Genomic DNA, 25589 nt, shown 5'->3' with positions numbered 1-25589 from the left:
AACCAGCAAACTGGAAAATCCGAAGTACTATCTGCCTGTTCCTTTAAAACTACACAGCAAGCATCCATAAAACTAGGGAAAACACATAGATAAAATGGGACTGTCTGTATACTAGGACCACTTACAAAGTGCAAGCTAAGGCCCACACCATTGTCAGAGGGTGGGTGGATAATTTCAGTTAGTGAGAATGGTTTACAAAGAGTGGTCAAACCTACTGTCCTAGACTGCCATCCTTACTCAAAAATGTAGGTACTGAACTGACTCAAGCAAGTCAGTATGAAGGAGGTGGTCAAACCCTTGCAGTAGTGATAACATTGTATTGGGTTAGAGAGTTATGGATACAAACAAACAAAGCTTCAACTCCACCAGCACTGTTCATGATCCTTAAAAGGGACACTGAACCCAATGTTTTTCTTTTGTGATTTAGATAGAGCATGAAATTTTAAGCAACTTTCTAATTTACTCCTATTATCAATTTTTCTTTATTCTCTTGGTATCTTTATTTGAAATGCAAGAATGTAAGTTTAGATGCCGGCCCATTTTTGTTGAACAACCTGGGTTCTCATTGCTGATTGGAGGATAAATTCATCCACCAATAAAAAAAATGCTGTCCAGAGTACTGAACTAAAAAAAACAAGTTTAGATGCCTTCTTTTTCAAATAAAGATAGCAAGAGAAAGAAAAATTGATAAAAGGAGTAAATTAGAAAGTTGCTTAAAATTGCATGCTCTACCTGAATCATGAAAGAAAAAAAATTTGGTTCAGTGTTCCTTTAAAGAACCGCTCAATGCAGTAGAATTGCATGATTAACAAGTGCATAAGGAAAATAATTTAACACCTACTCTGAATTTTAAATAAGCAGTAGATTTTCTGACAAAATAATTTTTTCTCCCATTTTCCGGCCCCTATATCATGTGACAGACATCAGCCAATCACAGACTAGTATACGTATACCCTTTGAGCTTGTACACATGCTCAGTAGGTTCTTGTTACCCAGAAAGTTTGCATATAAAAAGAATGTGCAAAATGTCATAATGGAATTAAATTGGAAAGTTTCTTAATACTGCATGCTCTTTCTGAATCATAAAAAACATAATTTATGTAAGAACTTACCTGATAAATTCATTTCTTTCATATTAGCAAGAGTCCATGAGCTAGTGACGTATGGAATATACATTTCTACCAGGAGGGGCAAAGTTTCCCAAACCTTAAAATGCCTATAAATACACCCCTCACCACACCCACAAATCAGTTTAACGAATAGCCAAGAAGTGGGGTGATAAGAAAAAAGTGCGAAAGCATATAAAATAAGGAATTGGAATAATTGTGCTTTATACAAAAAAATCATAACCACCACAAAAAGGGTGGGCCTCATGGACTCTTGCTAATATGAAAGAAATGAATTTATCAGGTAAGTTCTTACATAAATTATGTTTTCTTTCATGTAATTAGCAAGAGTCCATGAGCTAGTGACGTATGGGATAATGACTACCCAAGATGTGGATCTTTCCACGCAAGAGTCACTAGAGAGGGAGGGATAAAATAAAGACAGCCAATTCCTGCTGAAAATAATCCACACCCAAAATAAAATTTAATGAAAACATAAGCAGAAGATTCAAACTGAAACCGCTGCCTGAAGTACTTTTCTACCAAAAACTGCTTCAGAAGAAGAAAACACATCAAAATGGTAGAATTTAGTAAAAGTATGCAAAGAGGACCAAGTTGCTGCTTTGCAAATCTGATCAACCGAAGCTTCATTCCTAAACGCCCAGGAAGTAGAAACTGACCTAGTAGAATGAGCTGTAATCCTTTGAGGCGGAGTTTTACCTGACTCGACATAGGCATGATGAATTAAAGATTTCAACCAAGATGCCAAAGAAATGGCAGAAGCTTTCTGGCTTTTTCTAGAACCAGAAAAGATGAAAAATAGACTAGAAGTCTTTCGGAAAGACTTAGTAGCTTCAACATAATATTTCAAAGCTCTAACTACATCCAAAGAATGCAATGATCTCTCCTTAGAATTCTTAGGATTAGGACATAATGAAGGAACCACAATTTCTACACTAATGTTGTTAGAATACACAACCTTAGGAAAAAATTCAAAAGAAGTTCGCAACACCGCCTTATCCTGATGAAAAATCAGAAAAGGAGACTCACAAGAAAGAGCAGATAATTCAGAGACTCTTCTGGCAGAAGAGATGGCCAAAAGAAACAAAACTTTCCAAGAAAGAATTTTAATGTCCAAATGAATGCATGGGTTCAAAAGGAGGAGCTAGAAGAGCCCCCAGAACCAAATTCAAACTCCAAGGAGGAGAAATTGACTAAATGACAGGTTTTATACGAACCAAGTCTTGTACAAAACAATGAATATCAGGAAGATTAGCAATCTTTCTGTGAAAAAGAACAGAAAGGGCAGAGATTTGTCCTGTCAAGGAACTTGCGGACAAACCTTTATCTAAACCATCCTGAAGAAACTGTAAAAAAATTCTCGGAATTCTAAAAGAATGCCAGGAAAAATGATGAGAAGACACTAAGAAATATAAGTCTTCCAGACTCTATAATATATATCTCTCTAGATACAGATTTACGAGCCTGTAACATAGTATTAATCACAGAGTCAGAGAAACCTCTTTGACCAAGAATCAAGCGTTCAATCTCCATACCCTTAAATTTAAAGCTTTGAGATCCTGATGGAAAAAAGGACCTTGCGACAGAAGGTCTGGTCTTAACGGAAGAGTCCACGGTTGGCAAGAGGCCATCCGAAAAAAGAATCCGTCCATGCTGGAGCTACCAGCAGAACAAACGAGCATTCCTTCAGAATCTTGGAGATTACTCTTGGAAGAAGAACTAGAGGCGGAGAGATATAGGCAGGATGATACTTCCAAGGAAGTGATAATGCATTCACTGACTCCGCCTGAGGATCCCGGGGTCTGAACAGATACCTGGGAAGTTTCTTGTTTAGATGAGAAACCATCAGATCTATTTCTGGAAGTTCCCACATTTGAACAATCTGAAGAAATACCTCTGGGTGAAGAGACCATTCGCCCGGATACAACGTTTGACGACTGAGAAAGTCCGCTTCCTAATTGTCTATATCTGGGAAATGAACCGCAGAGATTAGACAGGAGCTGGATTCCGCCCAAACCAGAATTCGAGATACTTCTTTCATAGCCAGAGGACTGTGAGTCCCTCCTTGATGATTGATGTATGCCACAGTTGTGACATTGTCTGTCTGAAAACAAATGAACGACTCTCTCTTCAGAAGAGGCCAAGACTGAAGAGCTCTGAAAATTGCACGGAGTTCCAAAATATTGATCGGTAATCTCACCTCCTGAGATTCCCAAACCCCTTGTGCCGTCAGAGACCTCCACACAGCTCCCCAACCTGTAAGACTTGCATCTGTTTGAAATTACAGTCCAGGTCGGAAGAACAAAAGAAGCCCCCTGAACTTAACGATAGTGATCTGTCCACCACGTCAGAGAGTGTCGTACAATCGGTTTTAAAGATATTAATTGAGATATCTTTGTGTAATCCCTGCACCATTGGTTCAGCATACAGAGCTGAAGAGGTCGCATGTGAAAATGAGCAAAGGAGATCGCGTCCGATGCAGCAGTCATAAAACCTAAAATTTCCATGCATAAGGCTACCAAAGGGAATGATTGTGACTGAAGGTTTTGACAAGCTGATATCAATGTTAGACTTCTCTTGTCTGACAAAGACAGAGTCATAGACACTGAATCTACCTGGAAACCTAAAAAGGTTACCCTTGTCTGAGGAATCAATGAACTTTTTGGTAAATTGATCCTCCAACCATGATCTTGAAGAAACAACACAAGTCGATTCGTATGAGATTCTGTTAAATGTGAAGACTGAGCAAGTACCAAGATATCGTCCAAATAAGGAAATACCAATACCCTGTTCTCTGAATACAGACAGAAGGGCACCGAGAACCTTTGTAAAAATCCTTGGAGCTGATGCTAAGCCAAACGGTAGAGCCACAAAACTGGTAATGCTTGTCTAAAAAAGAGAATCTCAGAAACTAAAAGTGATCTGGATGAATCGGAATATGCAGATATGCATCCTGTAAATCTATTGTAGACATATAATGCCCTTGCTGAACAAAAGGCAGGATAGTCCTTACAGCTACCATCTTGAATGTTGGTATCCTTACATAACGATTCAATATTGATAGATCCGGAACTGGTCTGAAGGAATTGACCTTCTTTGGTACAATGAAGAGATAGAATAAAACCCCAGCCCCTGTTCCAGAACTGGAACTGGCATAATTACTCCAGCCAACTCTAGATCTGAAACACATTTCAGAAATGCTTGAGCCTTTGCTGGGTTTACTGGGACACGGGAAAGAAAAAAAATCTCTTTGCAGGAGGCCTTAACTTTAAGACAATTCTGTACCCTTCTGAAACAATGTTCTGAAACCAGAGATTGTGAACGGAATTGATCCAAATTTCTTTGAAAAGAACATAAACTGCCCCATACCAGCTGAGCTGGAATGAGGGCCGCACCTTCATGGGGACTTAGGAGCTGGCTTTGGGTTTCTATAAGGCTTGGATATATTCCAAAGTGAAGAAGGTTTCCAAACTGATACCGCTCCTGAGGATGAAGGATCAGGCTTTTGTTCCTTGTTGTGATGAAAGGAACGAAAACAATTATTAGACCTAAATTTACCTCAGATTTTTTATCCTGTGGTAAAAAAGTTCCCTTCCTTCCAGTAACAGTTGAGATAAAAGAATCCAACTGAGAACCGAATAAATTATTACCCTGGAAAGAAAGGGAAAGCAAAGTTGACTTAGAAGACATATCAGCATTCCAAGTTTTAAGCCATAAAGCTCTTCTAGCTAAAATAGTTAGAGACATATACCTGACATCAATTCTAATGATATCAAAGATGGCATCACAAATAAAATAATTAGCATGTTATAGAATAATAATGCTATGAGAATTATGATCTGTTACTTGTTGCGCTAAAGCTTCTAACCAAAAAGTTGAAGCTGCAGCAACATCCGCTAAAAATATAGCAGGAGTAGAGACAGCCCCATTAACCTTAGGGATTTTGTCCCAAACTCTAATCTGTCAGATGGCACAGGATATAATTGCTTAAAACGTTTTAAAAGGAGTAAATGAATTACCCAAATTATTCCATTCCCTGGAAATTACTTCAGAAATAGCATCAGGGACAGGAAACACTTCTGGAATAACTACAGGAGATTTAAAAACCTTATTTAAAACGTTTAGTTTTAGTATCAAGAGGACCAGAATCCTCTATTTCTAATGCAATTAATACTTCTTTAAATAAAGAACGAATAAATTCCATCTTGAACAAATACAAAGATTTATCAGCATCAACCTCTGAGACAGAAACCTCTGAACCAGAAGAACCATTATCAGTATCAGAATGATGATGTTCATTTAAAAATTCATCTGAAAAAAGAGAAGTTTTAAAAGACTTTTATGTATACTAGAAGGAGAAATAACAGACATAGCCTTCTTAATGGATTTAGAAACAAAATCTCTTATGTTATCAGGAACACTCTGAGTATTAGATGTTGACGGAACAGCAACAGGTAATGTAACAGTACTAAAGGTTTGTCATAACATTTAATACAAACAACAGCTGAAGGAACAGATACCAAATGTGATACACTTAGCTTTGGTAGCTCCAGCACCGGGCAGCGATTTTCCTGAAGTATCTTATGACTCAGTTGCAACGTGGAACATCTTGCAATATGTAATAGAAAAAACAACATATAAAGGAAAATTGATCAAATTCCTTAAATGACAGTTTCAGGAATGGGAAACAAAATGCCAGTGAACAAGCTTCTAGCAACCAGAAGCAATAAATAATGAGACTTAAATAATGTGGAGACAAAAGTGACGCCCATATTTTTTTAGCGCCAAATAAGACGCCCACATTATTTGGCGCCTAAATGCTTTTGGTGCCAAAAATGACGCCACATCCGGAACGCTGACACTTTTGACGCAAAAGAACGTCAAAAAATGACGCAACTTCCGGCGACACGTATGACGCCGGAAGCAGAAAAAAATTTTGCGCCAAAAAAGTCCGCGCCAAGAATGACGCAATAAAATGAAGCATTTTCAGCCCCCGCGAGCCTAACAATTTTTTAAGGTAAGAAAAAATTATTGATTCAAATGCATTATCCCAAATATGAAACCGACTGTCTGAAAATAAGGAATGTTGAACATCCTGAGTCAAGGCAAATAAATGTTTGAATTAGGGATGCACCGAAATGAAAATTCTGGACCGAAACCGAAACCGAAACTTCAGGATGCCCTTGGCCGAAAACCGAAACCGACTTTTTTTTCAAAAATGATTTTAAAATAGGTTTTTTCTATAATTTTATATTAGAGTTTTTAATGAATTTAATGGATCTGAAATAAAAAAAACTACAAGCCAGTAAATAAATAACCATTAACCACACTGAAATTGGACAGAAAAATAACTTTAAAAAGCAATATAAATAAAAATCTGTTTGTTATATGTGAATGAGTGAAGAATAATATATTGTTGATTATTTAATATCAATATACAGTCTTCATTCAGTTCTATGTAACAGAATCAGATTTAAGAGATTTTCTTTTGGTTTACTAGTTATCCAAATTAAGTATAGTCCTAGAAACCTTTCTATCTATGCAAAACAGTAAGGAATTCAAACTTGCAAGAAATGGTTTACACTGCAGTATTAATATTTATTGGCAGATCAGGAATACTGCATGTGTAATAGTTATGTTATACAGTACACAGCTCACACACACTAATTACAGACTAAATAACAGCACAGAGCTACAGCTTGGTATTTGTTAGGTTTAATAAAGAGCAGATAAGCTTTGTATTAGATATTTAGCTTATAACTAGATATACTGTATATGGGTTATACACAGTAAATAGTTGTTATACACAGCTCACACACTAATTACAGACTAAATAACAGCACAGAGCTACAGCTTGGTATTTGTCAGGTTTAATAAAGAGCAGATAAGCTTTGTATTAGATATTTATGGGTTATACACAGCTCACACACACTATTTACAGGCTATATAACAGCACAGAACTGTAGTTTGGTATTTGTTGGGTTTAATAAAGAGCAGATAAGCTTTGTATATTTATGTTATGAGTAGAGATTATATATATATATATATATATATATATATATATATATATATATATATATATATATATATATATATATATATATATATATATATATATATATATATATATATATATATATATATATATATAGGTTATACACAGTAAATATGTTATACACAGCTCACACACACTATTTACAGACTAAATAACAGCACAACAAAGTCACACATGTGGTACACACACTAAGTAAAAGCCCTGCTTGCATAACTGTTTACTAGGGATTTAAAAGTAGAAGCTTTGTCTATTACTGTAATTATTCAGCATTTTGTGGAGGAAGAGTTGCTCCGGTTCAGCAGTTTAGCTCTGTTAGAGACAACGGAGGTTTGATTTACAGCAGCATAACACAGAGCAACCCCCCTCTACCTCCTCACACTACACAGCTGTAAATCAAACCTCCGATGTCTCTCACTGAGCTGAACTGCTGAACCGGAGCAACTTCTCTTCTACAGCAGTAAGCAAACAGTACACGGAGCCTTTCAGAACAGGAAGTTCAGATTTTGCAAAAAGAGGAAGGAACCGCTCTAGATAGGAAAGGAGGGAGGAGGCTGTGCAGCAGTGAGTGGTGTTGTGGGAAATGTAGTTGCTTATTAAACGGCCTAGAAGGCCTCTAGCTGCACCGTCCTTAATTTTAGGTGCGAGTGGATGCAGTAAGCGGCGGCCAGTAAGTGTAGGTGTGGGGCAGATAGAGCATGCAATTTTCGGCCGGTTTGCCCCTCTTTCGGCCCGAATAGGATAGGCTCATTTTCGGCCGAAAATTTCGGCTGCCGAAATTTCGGTGCATCCCTAGTTTGAATACATATATTTAGAACTTTATAAAAAAGTGCCAAACCATAGCTTAGAGTGTCACAGAAAATAAGACTTACTTACCCCAGGACACTCATCTACATGTTTGTAGAAAGCCAAACCAGTACTGAAACGAAAATAAGCAGAGGTAATGGTATATATAAGGAGTATATCGTCGATCTGAAAAGGGAGGTAAGAGATGAATCTCTACGACCGATAACAGAGAACCTATGAAATAGACCCCGTAGAAGGAGATCATTGCATTCAAATAGGCAATACTCTCCTCACATCCCTCTGACATTCACTGCACGCTGAGAGGAAAACCGGGCTCCAACCTGCTGCGGAGCGCATATCAACGTAGAATCTAGCACTAACTTACTTCACCACCTCCATAGGAGGCAAAGTTTGTAAAAACTAATTTGTGGGTGTGGTGAGGGGTGTATTTATAGGCATTTTAAGGTTTGGGAAACTTTGCCCCTCCTGGTAGGAATGTATATCCCATACGTCACTAGCTCATGGACTCTTGCTAATTACATGAAAGAAACTTATGTTGACTTGAGTGCCCCTTACTCCCTTTAAGGGGATAGTAAATTAAAAAAAAATGTAACTTGCGCAATAAAAATAGAGCTAGTTCAAAAAAATGTCAAGTTTATTTCTATTATCAAAATTGCTTTGGTCTCTTGGTATCCTTTGTTGAAGAGTAGGTTTTGGAGCAGCAAAGCACTACTGGGAGTGTGCAAGCCAATTACACAAAGCTTATATGTGCAGCCTCAAGGGTGGATTTGATTTAAATATCATATAGCAAAAAAAAAGTAAAATTTATGCTACCCTGATAAAATGTATTTATTTCCGGGCATGGAGAGTCCACGAAACATTCTAATTACTAGTTGGATATTCACTCCTGGCCAGCAGGAGGAGGCAAAGAGCACCACAGCAGAGCTGTTAAGTATCACTTCCCTTACCCATAACCCCCAGTCATTCAGCCGAAGGGAAACGGAAAAAGATGATAAACACAAGGGTATAGAGGTGCCTGAGGTCTAGACAAAAAAAACTGATGTGTTAATTTGAATAAGGGCGGGTTGTGCCCTCTCCATGCCCGGAAATAAATACATTTATCAGGCAAGCATACATTTTGTTTTCTTTCCTATAGCATGGAGAGTCCACAAAACATTCTAATTACTAGTGGGAACCAATACCCAAGCTAGAGGACACAGAATAAATAGGGAGGGAGAACAAGACAGACGGACCTAAACTGAAGGCACCACCGCTTGAAGAACCTCCCAAAAGAAGGCTCAGCTGAGGCAACAGTATCAAATTTGTAGAATTTGGAAAAAAGTATGAATAGAGAAACAAGTGGCCGCCTTACAGATTTGCTCCACAGAAGCTTCATTTTTGAAAGCCCAAGATGAAACAGCTCTAGTGGAATGAGCCATAATTGTTTAAGGAGGCTGCTGTCCAGTTGTCTCATAAGCTAAAAAACGGATAACACTTCTAAACCAGAGAGAAAGAGTGGTAGAAGTGGCCTTCTGACCCTTACGCTTACCAGAGAAAACAGGGCAAAAGTCTGCCGAAAATCTTCAGTTGCTTAAAGGTAAAATTTAAGAGTATGCACAACATCCAAGTTAAGCAAAAGACATTTGTTCTGGGACGGATTGGGACAAAAAGAAGAAACAACAATTTCCTGATTAATATTGCGATCCGACACTACCTTAGGGAGAAACCCCAGCTTATTACTGAGGACTGCCTTATCAGCATGAAAAATAAGGTAAAGGGAATCACACTGCAGAGCCAAAAGTTCGGAAACTCTGCGAGCAGAAGAAATAAAACCTTCTAAAGATATTAATTTAATTTGAACAGAATGCATCGGCTCAAACGGAGCCTGCTGCAAAACTAAGAACAAGGTTGACACCAAGGCCTGATTTAAACACAGACCTGATTCTGACCAAGGCCTGAACAAAAGACTGAACATCTGGCAGGACTTCCAGACATTTATGCAGAAGGACAGAGCAGAAATCTGACCGTTCAAAGTACTGACTGACAAACCCATCTCCAGGCCCTCCTGAAGAAAAGTCAAAATTAGAGGAACCCTTACTTTGTTCCAAGAAAAACCTTTTGAATCACACCAATGAAGGTATTTACACCATACCCTATGGTAAATTCTGCGAGTAACCGTTTTTACGAACCTGAAGCATAGCATCTATGACTTTCTTAGTAAAGCCACGTCTAGCCAAACTTAGATGTTCAATCTCCAAGCAGTCAGCTTCAGAGAAACCAGATTTGGATGAAGAAAGGGACCCTGAAGTAGAAGGTACTTCCTTAAAGGTAACCTCCACGGTGGGAGAGATAACATCGTCAGCAGATCCGCAAACCAGATCCTGCGAGGCCATGCAGGAGCTATTAGAATCACAGAAGCTCTCTCCTGTTGATGCAAGCAATTACTCGCGGAAGCAACACAAACGGAGGAAACAGGTATGCTAGATTGAAGCTCCAAGGAACCACTAGAGCCCCAAGGCAGAACATAGTGTGATCTGCGATGTCATCGCAGAAAGTGCAGGACACCTGCAGAAAGTGCAGGACTCTTCAAACAGATCTGCGCTATTTAACACAGTGACGCTAGAGAGGAGAAAAGTTTAAATTGTTTTTTTATCTTGAATCCATCCGGTCTGTCAGATTTATTCTGTGTGGAGACCGGATGTGCACCTCTGCTCTGTATTTTGTTTACTTTTATTGCAGGTGTTTGCCTGTCAGAGCACATGGAGATCTTAGGAAAGTTGCACTCTAGCAGTGAGCACAACAGAATCTCAGGACGATACCTCCACCTCTTCTGTCTGCTACTTATCTTCAGCTCTGCAAGCTCAGTCCACTGGAGGTAAAACACTTTTTTACAGAGAGAGAGCTGCAATAGTATAACCCTTTCTGGCAATCATAGAGTTAAGTTGTCTCCAAATGTAAGCTATGAGGGTAGTAGGTTATGTGGGAGGGACTGTAGCTCCATGTTTTACTGCTTAATGTATTACATTTCAGAATGACCTGCAGAAATTTTTTTCACCAAATTTTTTTCACTGAATTAGTGAAAAAAAGTTCTGCCTCTGGGTGCTAGAGCATCTACCTTGAGGATCTCTTGACCTTGAACCGTACTTTGGAAGTTTGGCGTTTTGACGAGACGCCATCAGATCCAACTCTGGAACCACCCACCTGAGCGTTATCATTGTGAAAACCTTTGGGTGGAGAGCCCACTCTCCAGGATGAAAAGTCTGCCTGCTTAGAAAATCCGCCTCCCAGTTGTCCACCCCTGGTATGTGAATGACAATTATGGGACAATTCCCCCTCAGAAGCCACTGAAGAATCATCCTCATCAGATAATTGAGGCAAACTGACTAACACAGCATTAGTGGAGTCAGCCTTACTAACATCAATATATTTAGATTTCCTCTTACACTTACCAGAAACCTTTGGAAAAGCTGATAAAGCAGCAGAAACAGCAGAAGTTATCTGCACAGCGAAATCCCCAGGTAAAAAAACACCACCAGGAGGTTGAGAGGAACCGCAGGGCACTGCATCTAAAGATTGGGAAGCTTTAGGGGAAAGCTGAGGCGTAGCTAGGATAACACTATCCTGAGAGACAGGAGACTCAGGGAGAGACATCTTATCTTTAAACTTTAAAGTTTTATTTAGACATGAAGAGCAAAACTGTACGGGAGGAATTATCTTAGCCTCCAAACACAATAAGCATTTTTCAAATGAATCAAAGTAGTGTCCATAATTGGGTATCAGTTCCTAACAATTAACAAAAAAATGTAAATGCCAAATTAAGTATATTTATATGAAGCAATAAAACATAAATAAGCACCTAAAACCCCTCCAGACATTGCTCTCTCACTAGCACAGAAAACCAGACAACTCCTTGTTACCGTAACAGCCCAAATCCACTTGCCACTGTAGATAGAACTGCAGCCTCCACACTCGCCGCGGCAAACTCTGATCTGTACAGAGAAGCCGAAAACCGGAAGTGCAGAGAAGCGGACAATATATATTAAAAAAAGAAGAAAAGAAAAAAAGTTTCTTTTTTTGAAAAATTGTGTCAAACAAAAACGGCGCGAAAACCAACAGCAGCACAGCAAGTGTGATTGGGTCAATAAGCTGAGCTGAAAAAGCAATTGCAACAAACACCTGTCAAACACTTCATACACTCTCACATAAAATGATGCCTCTTTTCACAAAAAAGCAGTGCCCCTAAAATAGATTCAAATAATTTCCAAAATGATTTAACCCCTATAGTGCCAGTACTTTCAAAAGCACTTGCCTGTGGATCCTGCTCTGTCAGACAGGAGCTGTTTTCTGAGGTGTGGCAGCTTCACCATATCTACCAGGGACCTATAGAAAAGAAAGAACAGAGTAACCAACTCTGGCTTTCTATAATAGGGGTAGCAATATTGTTAGAAGTTTAAGCAAAGACCACCTCGCTGTCTTCTAACTGCTAATAGCCACTATTACTCTTACTAAAGAGATTGACATGGAAACAGCATAGCCCCAATCCTTGCTTGCAGGGAAAAGTACCCATTAAAATGATTAAAATCTTCAGACACCATCTTCGCCATCATCCCGTGATCAAGGCAAAGCGAATGACTGGGGGTTATGGGTAAGGGAAGTGATACTTAAAGGGACACTGAACCCAATTTTATTTCTTTTGTGATTCAGATAGAGCATGCAATTTTAAGCATCTTTCTAATTTACTCCTATTATCAAAATGTCATTCTCTTAGTATCTTTATTTGAAATGCAAGAATGTAAGTTTAGATGCCGGTCTATTTTTGGTGAACAACCTGGGTTGTTCTTGCTGATTGGTGGATAAATTCATCCACCAATAAAAAAGTGTTGTCCAGAGTTCTGAACCACAAAAAAGCTTAGATGCCTTTTTCAAATAAAGATAGCAAGAAAACGAAGAAAAATTGATAATAGGAGTAAATTAGAAAGTTGCTAAAAATTGCATGCTCTATCTGAATCACGAAAGAAAAAAATTGAATTCAGTGTCCCTTTAACAGCTCTGCTGGGGTGCTCTTTGCCTCCTCCTGCTGGCCAGGAGTGAATATCCTACTAGTAATTAGAATGTTTTGTGGACTCTCCATGCCATAGGAAAGAAATACTGATTTAGTTATATGCCATTAGAAATCAATATTTCACCTCAAAATCATTTTATAATTATCTATCTCTAGTTTAATAGATTAATCGTTAAAGGGACAGTAAACACCAGAATTTTTGTTGTTTAAAAAAAAGGTAGATAATACCTTTATTACGAATGCCCCAATTTTGCATTACCAACACAGTTATAATAATATACTTTTTACCTCTGTGATCACCTTGTATCTATGCCTCTGCAAACTGCCCCCTTATTTCAGTTCTTTTGACAGACTTGCATTTTTTTCAGTGCTGACTCCTAGGAGCTCAATGTTATCTATATGAAACACATGAACTAACACCATCTAGTGGTGAAAAACTGTTAAAATGCTTTCAGATTAGAGGCAGTCTTCAAGGTCTAAGAAATTAGAATATGAACCTCCTAGGTTTTGCTTTCAATTAAGAATACCAAAAGAACAAAGCAAAATTGGTAATAAAAGTAAATTGGGAAAAGTGTTTAAAATTACATGCCATATTTAAATCATGAAATTTTTTAGGACTTTACTGTCCTTTTAATATTTGATCAACTTCTCGGCTGAACATTGTTAGGAGAAAAATAAATTATTACCTTAAAAACCAATTTACTGTAAATTGTTTTACTCAACTAAAGACAAATAATCATTACATTACAAAAGCATATATTATAGGTTTCACTTAATTTTTTACTGCTTTCTCCTCTCTCTTCACACTTAGGTCCTTGTGCAGCTCTACTCCTCCCCTAAACAATCTTATATTCATTGAGCCTCTTGAAAATATTCTATGTACACAGAATTACAGGGAAACAATTGGATTAAAGGGACAGCAGTTAAAGTTAAACTTTCATGATTCAAAGAGAACATGCAATTGTAAACAATTTCTACTTATGTTAGCTAACTTGCTTCATTCTCTTAGTATCCTTTGTTGAAAAAGCATACCTAGATAGGCTGCACATATGTGCCTCTTCACTGGCCCACCCAGTGTGTTCATCTAGCTCCCAGTCGTGTATTGCTGCTCTTTTAACATAGGATACCAAAAGAATGAACCAAATTTGATAATAAAAGTAAATCTGACTGTATGCCTTTATGACTATGTCCTTTTATGGTCTCTCTACTTTGTATGTTTATTTTTTATTTATTTTTTGTTTTCAAGTTTTATTGAAGATATATACATACAGTGACGTAGATACAATGATCATAAATTGAATAAACAGATTGGGAATAGGTATAACAGTATGGGATTCAATTAATTAAACTCTGTCAATTCCATAGTTGTAGCATTTCATGAATTTCAATTTTGCCAACTTTAAAACAGTGGTACCTCTCCAACTGCAGGGCATGTGTAACCACATGGTCCTACCATTCTTTTTTGTTGGAATTGTCGAAGCCTTCCAATGTTTAGGTATCAGGCCATTTACACCAATCAGCATCAACAAAGAAGTTTTAGCCCTATCCTTTTAGGGAGTTTATGTAGTCAATTATATGTGCGGAATCTGTTGGCGCTCTACAAATACCTGATAATAATAATAATAATAATAATAATAATAATAATAATAATAATAATAATAATAATAATGTGGTCATTTGGGACACTGACCTCAGAGATCCTATCCAGAACATAAGTCCAGTACTTTTAAATCTTTGGAAATTGCCACCAGATATGCAGGACCGTACCCTAACACCCACAAACCCTCCCTCCACCACTTACCATTTGATTGGGGGTATGTGTGTTTAAAGGGACAGTCTACTCCAGAATTTGTATTGTTTAAAAAGATAGATAATCCCTTTATTACCCATTCCCAAGGTTTTGCATAACCAACACAGTTATAATGATACACTTTTTACCTCTGTATCTAAGCCTCTGCAGACTGCCATCCTATCTCAGTTCTTTTGACAAACATGCATTTAGCCAATCAGTGCTGACTCTTAACTCCACGGGAGTGAGCACAATGTTATCTATATGGAACACATGCACTGAGATAAGAAGCGGCTTTAAACAGTTTAGAAATCAGTTTGAGCCTACCTAGGTTTAGCTTTCAGCAAATAATGCCAAAAGAACAAAGCAAATTTGCTAGTTTAATTTTGTCTAGACTGTCCCTTTAAGCAAAGAGGGGGTAAGGTACCATCTAATCATAAATTTGGAATGGAATTCCGAAACCTGAGCCGACGTGGAGACTTATCTAGATCATCAATTCTTGATGTTTCAAATCTGACCCCAATGCTGTTTCAACAATGCACATTTGACGGCACTATTTTTGTTGGGGACCAAAAGTAATCTATAAATTAGCAAAATAGTGTGTCTAGGAGGATCCATTTACATGCACAGTTTTTCAAATGGAGTAGCGTCCTAGAAAAATGGTTTATGTTGATGTCTGGTTATATAGTGATGTTTTTTGGTATTTATACAATATTTATATGTACAGGTAGCCCTCAGTTTACGCCGGGGGTAGGTTCCAGAAGGAATGGTTGTAAATTGAAACCATTGTAAATTGAAACCCAGTTTATAATGTAAGTCAATGGGAAGTGAGGGAGTTAGGTTCCAGGCCCCTCTCAAAATTGTCATAAGTAACACCTAATACATTATTTTTAAAGCTTTGAAATAAAGACTTTAAATGCTAAACAGCATTATAAACAGTATCAAATAATCACACAACACAGAATATATAATTAAACTAAGTTAAATGAACAAAAACATTTGCTAAACGGCATTATAAACCTTATAAAACAATCACAAAACAGTTCTTTCTATGCATTCCAATCTGGACTGATTTATAGACAGGAAGATCTTGTTCCTATGAAAGCTGCTCGATAGCTCATGTCTAGCTAGACTAATTAATTCCAGCCTGTTTGTGTGCTTGGCTTTGCATATTTTTGCTGCAACACAAGCGGACAGCTCCACCTACTGGCTATTTTAATCAATGCAATGCTTCTCAATAGCAGTCACATGACTGGAAAAAAAGGTTGTTATTCTGAAACGGCGCAAATTGAACCGGCTTAAACCGAGGGCCACCTGTATATAAATATACGATATTTCAGCTTAACAGTCTGGAAGGTCTTCAAGGAGCAAAACCTTGCCCTGTTCCAAGATATTATATAAACTCTGTGCTTCAGGTGATATCCGCTATCAGGGCCTGGATACGGTGAAAATGAAGGTCTAGATTTTCCAAAATTGGAGTCATTGGTGATGTTGGGGAAGAGAGATATATGGGGAATGGTAAAAATCAATTTGCCCCATTCAAAAAAAAAAATCAAAAAAAAAATAATCAGAAAGCAGCAGGTATTTTCAGCCTAAGTCTAGCTGGCAGCCATGACAGTGATCCAACATCCCCCTTGCAGAGAATAGCTGTGTCTAACTGGACCCAGTGCTTGTGGACTCAGTTATGACTACAATTAACTAACTGTTGTAAGATTATGACCTTTCTTAGGGAAAGTAGTGCTTGCCTGTTAACTCTAGGTTTAATTCCCAGCCATATAAAATCCACAAATCAGCTTTTGAACTTGCGCATGAAATGCATCAGGATAACGTATAGGGATGGTCTGCAACAAAAATAAGTCTGGGAAGGATATTCATTTTAATAATGCCTATTCATGCTAGTCAGGACATGGTCTTATTTTTCCAAATAGAAAGGTTGTGACCAATTTCTTTTTTCAGTAGACTATAATTAAAAGGTGAACATATCCAAGGGGATGCATACAAATAAACGCCCAGATATGTTATTTTATCCGTTTTATTGAATAGAGCGCAATCAGCTTTCAGATTATCTAAGCATCCTTTCAGAAGAGCTATGCCCAAAAGCTCAGACAGAAATGAGAAACCTTGCTATATTTATTATAGTTAAAAGCAAATCAACAGCATACATGGCAAGCTTGCACTCACTCTCCTACAACGATGCCTTCAATCAATGAGTTTCTTCTAATATTGTTAGGAGAAACCTCTATAGCACCTCTATAGAGAAGGCAAAAAGGAGTGGCCCGGTCCCATTGGAAATGGCAAGGAGTCTGCCTGAATAAAAGGGCAAATACTAAATTTTTTAATTTTCTGACCAAAGTGCATGGCTGATATGCCAGCTTTTAAAAAGAACCAGTCTACTCTATCAAAAGACTTTTTGGCATTGGTTAACATTAATGCTAATGGGATAGAGTTTAGTCTGTGAAAAAGCAATCAGTTGTACCTTGAAGGCATTATCCATGGCCTCCCTTCCTGGGTTAAAGGGACAGTCAACCATAGAATTGTTATTGTTTTTAAAAGATAGATAATCCCTTTATTACTCATTCCCCAGTTTTGCATAACCAACACAGTTATATTAATGTACTTTTTACCTTTGTGATTACCTTGTATCTAGGAACCTTCTTCCAGCCCCCTGATCACATGACTGTGACTGTTTATTATCTATTGTCTTAAATTTAGCATTGTTTTGTGCTAAATCTTAAATAACCCCCTGTGCCTGAACACAGTGTTATCTATATAGCCCACGTGTACTTTCTGTCTCTTTGTGTTGAAAAGAGATTTAAAAAGCATGTGATAAGAAGCAGCCCTCAAAGGCTTAGAAATTAGCATATGAGCCTACCTATGTTTAGTTTAAACTAAGAATACCAAGAGAAAAAAGCAAATTTGATGATAAAAGTAAATTGGAAAGTCAATTAAAATTAAAAGTCCTATCTGAATAATGAAAGTTTAATTTATACTTGACTGTCCCTTTAAAGCACACTTCAACTGGGAAATCAGATCAGGTAGAGACTTATTGACCCTGTTTGCTAGTATTTTAGATAGTATGTTTACATCTGTATTGAGTAAGGAGATGAGCTGGTAATTTATCCGGTTTGTCAGGGGTCTTGTCCGGCTTGTAAGCCTCCAGCATTGATTGGGGTAAAGTCCCCAAGTTCATTAAAAAGCATAGCAAATTCGAGATCAAGATAGGGGCAAAAGTTTTATAGAATGTTGTACTAAACCATCGGGCCCTGGGCTCTTCCCAGAAGGTTGTTGGTGGTGTCCATAACTTCTTCACAGGTTATTAGGGATTCCAGGGAATCAGTGCCCTGTTTGGCAATATCTTTGGGGAGGCAAAAAGGTAATCCAAAATGTCCTTGTCTCTGGCTTTCCTGTCCTTATCCTGTGTTTCAATCTCGTTTTAATTAAGATTGTAAAAGTCATTGTAGAAGGTCCTGTAGGAGTGTGCAATAGCTACATTCTCTAAATGTAGTTTGCAATTATCAGTAATTGTGTGTGCAATTGATTTTAGCTATTGACGTTTAAGCAATCTGGCCAGAAATTTGGTAGCATTGTCCCCTCCTTCATAATACTTTTGTAAGTACAGCTTTATGCTGGTGTTCTTCATGTAGAAGATTTTTAAAGGTCTAGTCTAGCCTGTACAATAATTTATTAAATTAGAATCTCATTAAAGGGACAGTCTACACCAGAATTTTTATTGTTTTAAAAGATAGATAATCCCTTTATTACCCATTTCCCAGTTTTGCATAACCAACACAGTTATATTAATATACTTTTAACCTCTGTGATTATCTTATATCTAAGCCTCTGCAAACTGCCCCTTTTTTCAGTTCTTTTGACAGACTTGCAGTCTAGCCAATCAGTGTCTGCTCCCAGATAACTTCTCGTGCACGGGCACAGTGTTATCTATATGAAATACGTGAACTAACACCCTCTAGTGGTGAAAAACTGTTAAAATGCAATCTGAAAGAGGTGGGCTTCAAGGTCTAAGAAATTAGCATACGAGCCTCCTAGGTTAAGCTTTCAACTAAGAATACCAAGAGAACAAAGCAAAATTGGTGATAAAAGTAAATTGAAATTTTTTATAAAATTACATGCCCTATCTGAATCATGAAAGTTTATTTTGGACTAGACTGTCCCTTTAAGGTTCTTGTTGTGCCTATTTTCTAATTGTAAGATGTCCTCTAACAATCTATCATATTTCTCCCTTCTAGATTTCAATAGTTTAGATATGTGCTTGTTAAGTTCTTCATGTTTTTTTCACTCTATATTGATATTTTGGATTTATAATATTGAACACATTTTCACCATTTGCCATTTGATAATCAACGGTCATTTAGGATTGTATTTTTTAGGACTCCTTATTTGGATGTGTATCTGTACAATTGTGTCATCCTAATATTACAACCACCACATCAAGATATCTGCACTTTATATTGTTTTTTAACATTGCCTTTTAACCTTTATTTTATATAATTATTGTAACATGGATCCATGATTTTTATTATATTGCTTTCTTGACATGTATTAAACTAAATTTTATTCATCACATTATATGATATTATTTAACCTTTAAACCTGTAACCTCAGCCTTTGTAGTGCTCACCTCTTCACACCACATATACTACTATTTTGGGTCCACTAGGGGACCACCTGAGGGGAGCTAGAGGCTTTCTGAAATTAGCGCAGGGTCCACCTACCACCACTGTACCCTTGTTAAGTTCTTCCCTCAAAACGCACTTGTGTGCTTCCCATATGATGAGCATTGGTGTAGATTCTTAAGTGTTAAATGCAAAATACTCCTTTAATGTTCTCTCAGTGTTGGCTCTAATCACAGGGTTATCTTGTAGAAAGGCATCTAAACGCCACATGAAGGGCAATGGGAAGAATGGTGCCTTGGTTAATCATGGATGGTCCCTGAAAGTCAAATAGATGATCAATCCTAGAATATTTATTGTAGGGATGTGAATAAAAAAGGTATAATCTATATCTGCCTGATGTATTGGTCCTCCAGATGTCATGAAGGGGCTAAATTCTGTAATTTAGAATTAACAAACCTTATAATGCAATTGGAAACACTAGTAGAGCCACCAGGTGTCTACCTTAGGATTCATACGAATATTACAATTGTTCCCTAATAAGAGTGTGCCTTTAGAGTGTTCTAGATTAACATAACATTCGCAACTTCCTTGATAAAATGGTTCCGATTGGCATTTGGAGAGTAGACGTTAACTAATGTAATGGGGCGACCATAAAGGAGTCTATTGATAAGTACCGACCATCTGTGTCCTTTTCAATATTAAAAAGGTTAAAAAGATATTGTGTGATGTATTGTAGTTTGTTTTACAACATATTTGCTATGAAGTAGAGACATGTTATTTCTGCAGAAACAAAATCACAATATTGAGAACTACAAAATAAATGTGATAATGTACAGAAAAAAAATGACCAAAATAATCTTACAGGAACATCTATGAGAGCATTACATTGTGAATCGATTAATAGACTTAAATTTACTAACAAATAAATACATTTTACAGACATGAATATACAGCACCATGCTACATACTTAAAATGAATCCTTAGTTCAGGATACAGAACCTTTGTATTACAAATGTATCTTAAATTGAAAACTATCTTTAGCAGCTTTCAAGCACCAGCTAAGCCTCAGCAGTACATTGCTTCCCCTCAACCTACCTAGGTATATTCTTCAACAAAGAATAGCAAGAAAATTAAGTAAATTTAATAACAGAAGTAAAATTGATAAGTTGTTTAAAATTGTTGTTTGCTATATCTGAATCATGGAAGTTTCATTTTTATTTTACTGTCCCTTTAAAATTTAAAGGGACACCCAAGTCAAAACAAACTTTTATGATTCAGATAGAGCAAACAGTTTCCAATTGACCTCTATTATAAAGTTTTGCAGTCTTTTTATATGCACACTTTCTGGGGAACAAGAACACAGGGTATACTAGTCTGATTTGCTGATGTCTGTCACATGATACAGGGGGGGGGGGGCGGAAAATGGAAGAAAAAATAAAATTTGACAAAAAAAATAAATAATATCTACTTCTTATTTGAAATTCAGAGTAGATGTTATTGCATTATATTTTTATTATTCACTTAATTATGCAATTCTAGTGTATTGAGTGGTCCTTTACATAACGTGTCAACACCACAAGACATATAGTTTGTTATTTATGTATGTACAGGGAGTGAAGTAATATCACTCTTTACCTTTTATTTAGCTATATTTTACATACACATTCCTGGTACAGACAAATGAACTTCACTGTGAGGCCACATATTTGTGTTTTTAAAAAGGTATTGACAAATACTGGCCATTAAAAGGGACAGGGAACCCTACAATTTTCTTTTATAATTTGGATAGAATATACAACTCTCCAATATACATATTGTATCAAAAATTTGCTTCATTCTCGTTATACTTTGCTGAAGCAACAGCATTGCACTAAACACATCTAGCTAGCCAATCACAAGAGACAAATGTGTACAGGCACCAATCATCAGCTAGCTCCCACTAGTGTAAGATATGAGCATATTCTTTTTCAACAAGGGATAACAAGAGAACGAAACACATTTGAAATCAGAAGTGAATTAAAAAAGTGCCTTAAAATTACATGATCTATCTAAATCATGAGAGTTTCATTTTGACTTTCCTATTCCTTTAAGAAGCCATTCAGGAATCATAGAATCACGTCTAATATCTTACCACATCCCAAGAATACACCAGTGGGATTACTAAAGTTAGCAGATATGCTCTTGCTCAGATATCTATTTCTCATTATTCTGTTAATGAACAAAGATTTAAACGCAGTGCAACTGATCCTTCCCAACACCTTACCCCATACCCAAGATGAAATCAGAATCGATAGGAAGATGAGAGAAGCCTCTATTAAAATGACAATTTTCTGATCTGACCAGAATTGTTTTTTCTGTACCTTTCTGTCCATTTTCTAGTACACAGCATTCTGCAGAGATTGGATGATGTAACCCCAAAGTTGAAACAGAGGACTAGTATGGAGCATACTGCACCAACCAAACCTAGGGTGTATTACAAGGTGCTCCATGGTATTGCAGCTACCTGTTTATACAAAGCTTATATAATTATAAGATGTTAGTGGCTAAATTGTATGTTTTAGAAAGTTTGAACTGGTGTCCTTTTAAAAAAAATTATTTGCGTTCAAGTGTTTGATTCTGCAGATTACAGTGAATGCCCGCTATGGTATTAGTAACCAAGGACCTTCTACTCACACACACAAAAAGTAATTAGCTCCTAGGCTGCAAGACCCATTAAACGTGATAAAGCACAGCTCAGAGGCAAAGCTGCAGAACACCCTTTAAATTGACAATTCTACCATCTGGTTACATTATAGAATGCCAGGTCCAGTTTCCATGGCAACCTGGCACCCCATATTTAGTCAACCCTGCGTTAGGATGTCACTTTTGGTTGGTGGTGATTAACAATTAAAAAAGTATTTGAAATTATCAATAGTCCTGCCCATCATGCTTATTCATTACCACAGTGAAAATCAGATGCAATTTCAGGAGACAGATAATGCTTGAAAAGTTGTGGGAACTAAACCAACTTTAAAATGGTATGACTTGCTTCAAACTATCCTCAATTATGCGTTTCTTTCAGGCTCCAAAATAATTTTATACAATCAATAGGTCTCAGCACTTCCTAAATAAAACAGCGGCACACCACAAGACCCTCCAATCTGTATATCCAAAGTCCACAATGTTCAAAAAAATTCAAGCTATATTATTAACCATGGTCATAAAAACAGCATCAAACAACGTTTTGAGATATACATCCTTCATCATGCCATTAGAGCATAGCCTGAAATGCCGCTTAATTATCTTTTTATGAACCAGCTTCATAATAAAGCTTGATTTTTATTTAAAGAGACAGTCAAGTTCAAAATAAACTTTCATGATTCAAATAGGGCGTGTAATTTTAAACCACTTTCAAATTTACTTTTCTCACCAATTTTGCTTTGTTCTCTTGGTATTCTTAGTTGAAAGCTAAACCTAAGAGGTTCATATGGTAATTTCTTAGACCTTGAAGGCCGCCTCTAATCTGAATGCATTTTGACAGCTTTTTACCACTAGAGGGCATAAATTCATGTGTTTCATATAGAAAAGAGATTGAGCTCACGCAAGTGAAGGAACCTAGGAGTGAGCACTGATTGGCTAAAATGCAAGTCTGTCAAATAACTGAAATAAGGGGGCAGTTTGCAGAGGCACAAGGTAATCACAGAGGTAAAACATATATTAATATAACTGTGTTGGTTATGCAAAACTGGGGAATGGGTAATAAAGGGATTATCTATATTCTTAAACAACAAAAATTCTGGCGTTGACTGTCCCTTTAAACATTGGGGAAGGCTCGTAAACAATGCATGACTATATACTGGGCACACAGTATTAGATACATATTTAAAAATTGATCGACTTTAGCACATTTTGGGGTTATTTTTTTTTAAATATGATTTTTCTTTCCTCTATAAGCCCACTCTGCCCAACAATAAAGCTAAAGGAGTTCATCAATCAGTACTGATCATAGAGTATCAGTTGATATAGGAATATCAGCTGTGCACAAAAATAAATTCCATTTGTTTAGTTTCAACATCAAATAAAACATTTTTGACGTACCTCATCATTTGAAAGGGTGGGTGCTTACTTGGTGCCTAAAATGTGTAGCTGGCTCCTAGGTTGGTTTCCAACTTTTTAAAGCTTTGAGCAGATTTTAAGTTGAATCTTTAAAGGCGCATAAAAGTCAATTTGAAGAGACAGTCTAATCCAGAATTTTTAAACTGATAGATAACCCCTTTATTAACCATTCCCCAAGATTTGCATAACCAATATGGTTATATACTTTTTAGCTCTGTGAGAACCTGCAGACTGACCCTTATTTCAGTTCTTTTGACAGACTTGCATTTTAGCCAATCAGTGCTGACTCATAAATAACTCCACAGGAGTTTAAGAGCCTTCCATTTACTTCAGTTCTCAATTTTACTTTGCTGTCTTGACATTATTTGTTGAAGAGCATACCTTGATAGGCTCAGGAGCAACCAAATACTACTGGGAGATGGCTGGTGATTGGTGGCTAAGCACATGTGCCTCTTGTCAGTGGCTCATTCGTGTGTCCAGCTAGCTCCTAGCAGTGTTTAATCCCATTTAAATGGAAGCAAAAGTACAATAATAATTAAATGCTCTAACACATTATAGCCTTTTATTTTTGCACTTCTATGTATTTTTAATTCATGAATTTGCGATCAACAGTGAAAGGGAATAGCTGCAATATTTGTTATAGCTTAAATCATAAAAATGTAATTTCATTGAAATGTCTACTAAAGTGAACACCTGGCTCTTCTGTGGAGAGGGTGGTGGAGAGGGTTCTACATTTTCCAACAAATCCACCATCCCCTGGCCATTTAAAAATAAGTAAAAATATATATATATATATATATATATATATATATATATATATATATATATATATATATTTAGGCCTTGCTTAATGTTTATTTTTAGATTTTTCACTGGATATTTGAAACAAAATGAAGAACATTATTTTGGAGGTTGTGAACTCTCTAATGAGGAAAAACATTGTTTTGGAATATATAAAATAAAGTTCATGCTTATTTTGCTTATAACAAATATTTATATTATGTAGCAACATTCAGCATGATGCAGAAATTTTAGTTATCAAAGAAAAACTAAAAATATTATTGCATACCTTTAATTTTGCTACAAGATATATTAATTATACACATAGATGCAAGGCTTGACAAATACCAGGAACCAGGTTGCCATGGCAATTAATAACCACCATGTTCTTATAGTAGTGGCAACAAAGGGGTTAATCACAATGCCTTTGTACTGCTGGCAGTCCATGGGTTAAATATTTGCATACATGTGTTTAATCCTGTGCAAGTGCTGTATGTTGTTGGTTCCAGTGTAGTCTAATTTCTGCTATGTTTTACTGGTAGCCAATGATCATGTAAATGGGAAAACATAATAAAATTATTTGTAACCATGTCAATAAGATAACGTGTGTGTGCGTGCGGTGACACATATAAAGTTTTATCAAAACACACACAGATATGAATTACAGCAGCTCCTCTTTCCGTGTCATTCCAAGCCGCTGTCCCCACGCTGCCCGTTCTTACCAGCAGGTGAAGTCGGTGCCAGGGGTCTGCTGCCTGCTTCCTGTATGGTGTGTCTATGTGGCCGGGCTGTCGGGCTCCTCCCCCATGCTCGGCTCGATGTATACAATAAAGCAACCCGCTGTCGGGTTCTGAAACACGGCTTCTAAGAGGAAAGTGCGGCGCAGAACGGGCCCGACCAGCCGGCCACGGACAAGAAAGCGACAAAACGATTGGCTGAAACGGCGCGGTGAAAGGTCACAGATCGGCGCTTTAGCCAATCATAACGTTTGGTACATCGAAAGCTGTGAAATCTCTCCAACCATAAGAAGCAGAACAGAATAACACGCAAAACAAGCAATGAGAATGCTGGAAACATTCTGACAAGGAGGCGACATCTATCAAAAGACGGGAACGTAACGAGCCAATCAAAAAGCTTATTACAGAAAGCTATTAATTAATCATTTCAGCATGCGCAGTACAAACGTAAGGCGCCGTTTCACCAACCACAGTGCCAGATGTGACTGAGGGCATCTTCCGGTCAGATATAGTACAATATTGCTAG

General features: G+C 37.1%; 1 protein-coding gene across 4 annotated transcripts in view; it reads right to left on the bottom strand.

Annotated features, from left to right (window-relative positions):
- The window catches only part of DICER1 (dicer 1, ribonuclease III), a 292090-nt gene extending 266865 nt beyond the window's left edge, over window positions 1-25225 (bottom strand). For all 4 annotated transcript variants that reach the window (XM_053697503.1, XM_053697504.1, XM_053697505.1 and 1 more), the window contains exon 1: window positions 25049-25225. The gene's annotated coding sequence lies outside the window, so the exon portion shown is untranslated. The remainder of the gene's footprint in view (window positions 1-25048) is intronic.
- Window positions 25226-25589: the final 364 nt, after the last annotated feature.

Source organism: Bombina bombina, chromosome 1, assembly GCF_027579735.1.
Source record: "Bombina bombina isolate aBomBom1 chromosome 1, aBomBom1.pri, whole genome shotgun sequence".
Taxonomy (NCBI): Eukaryota; Metazoa; Chordata; class Amphibia; order Anura; family Bombinatoridae; genus Bombina; species Bombina bombina.
Note: the sequence above shows the minus strand (reverse complement) of the source record. Positions and strands in the feature narration are given on the sequence as shown.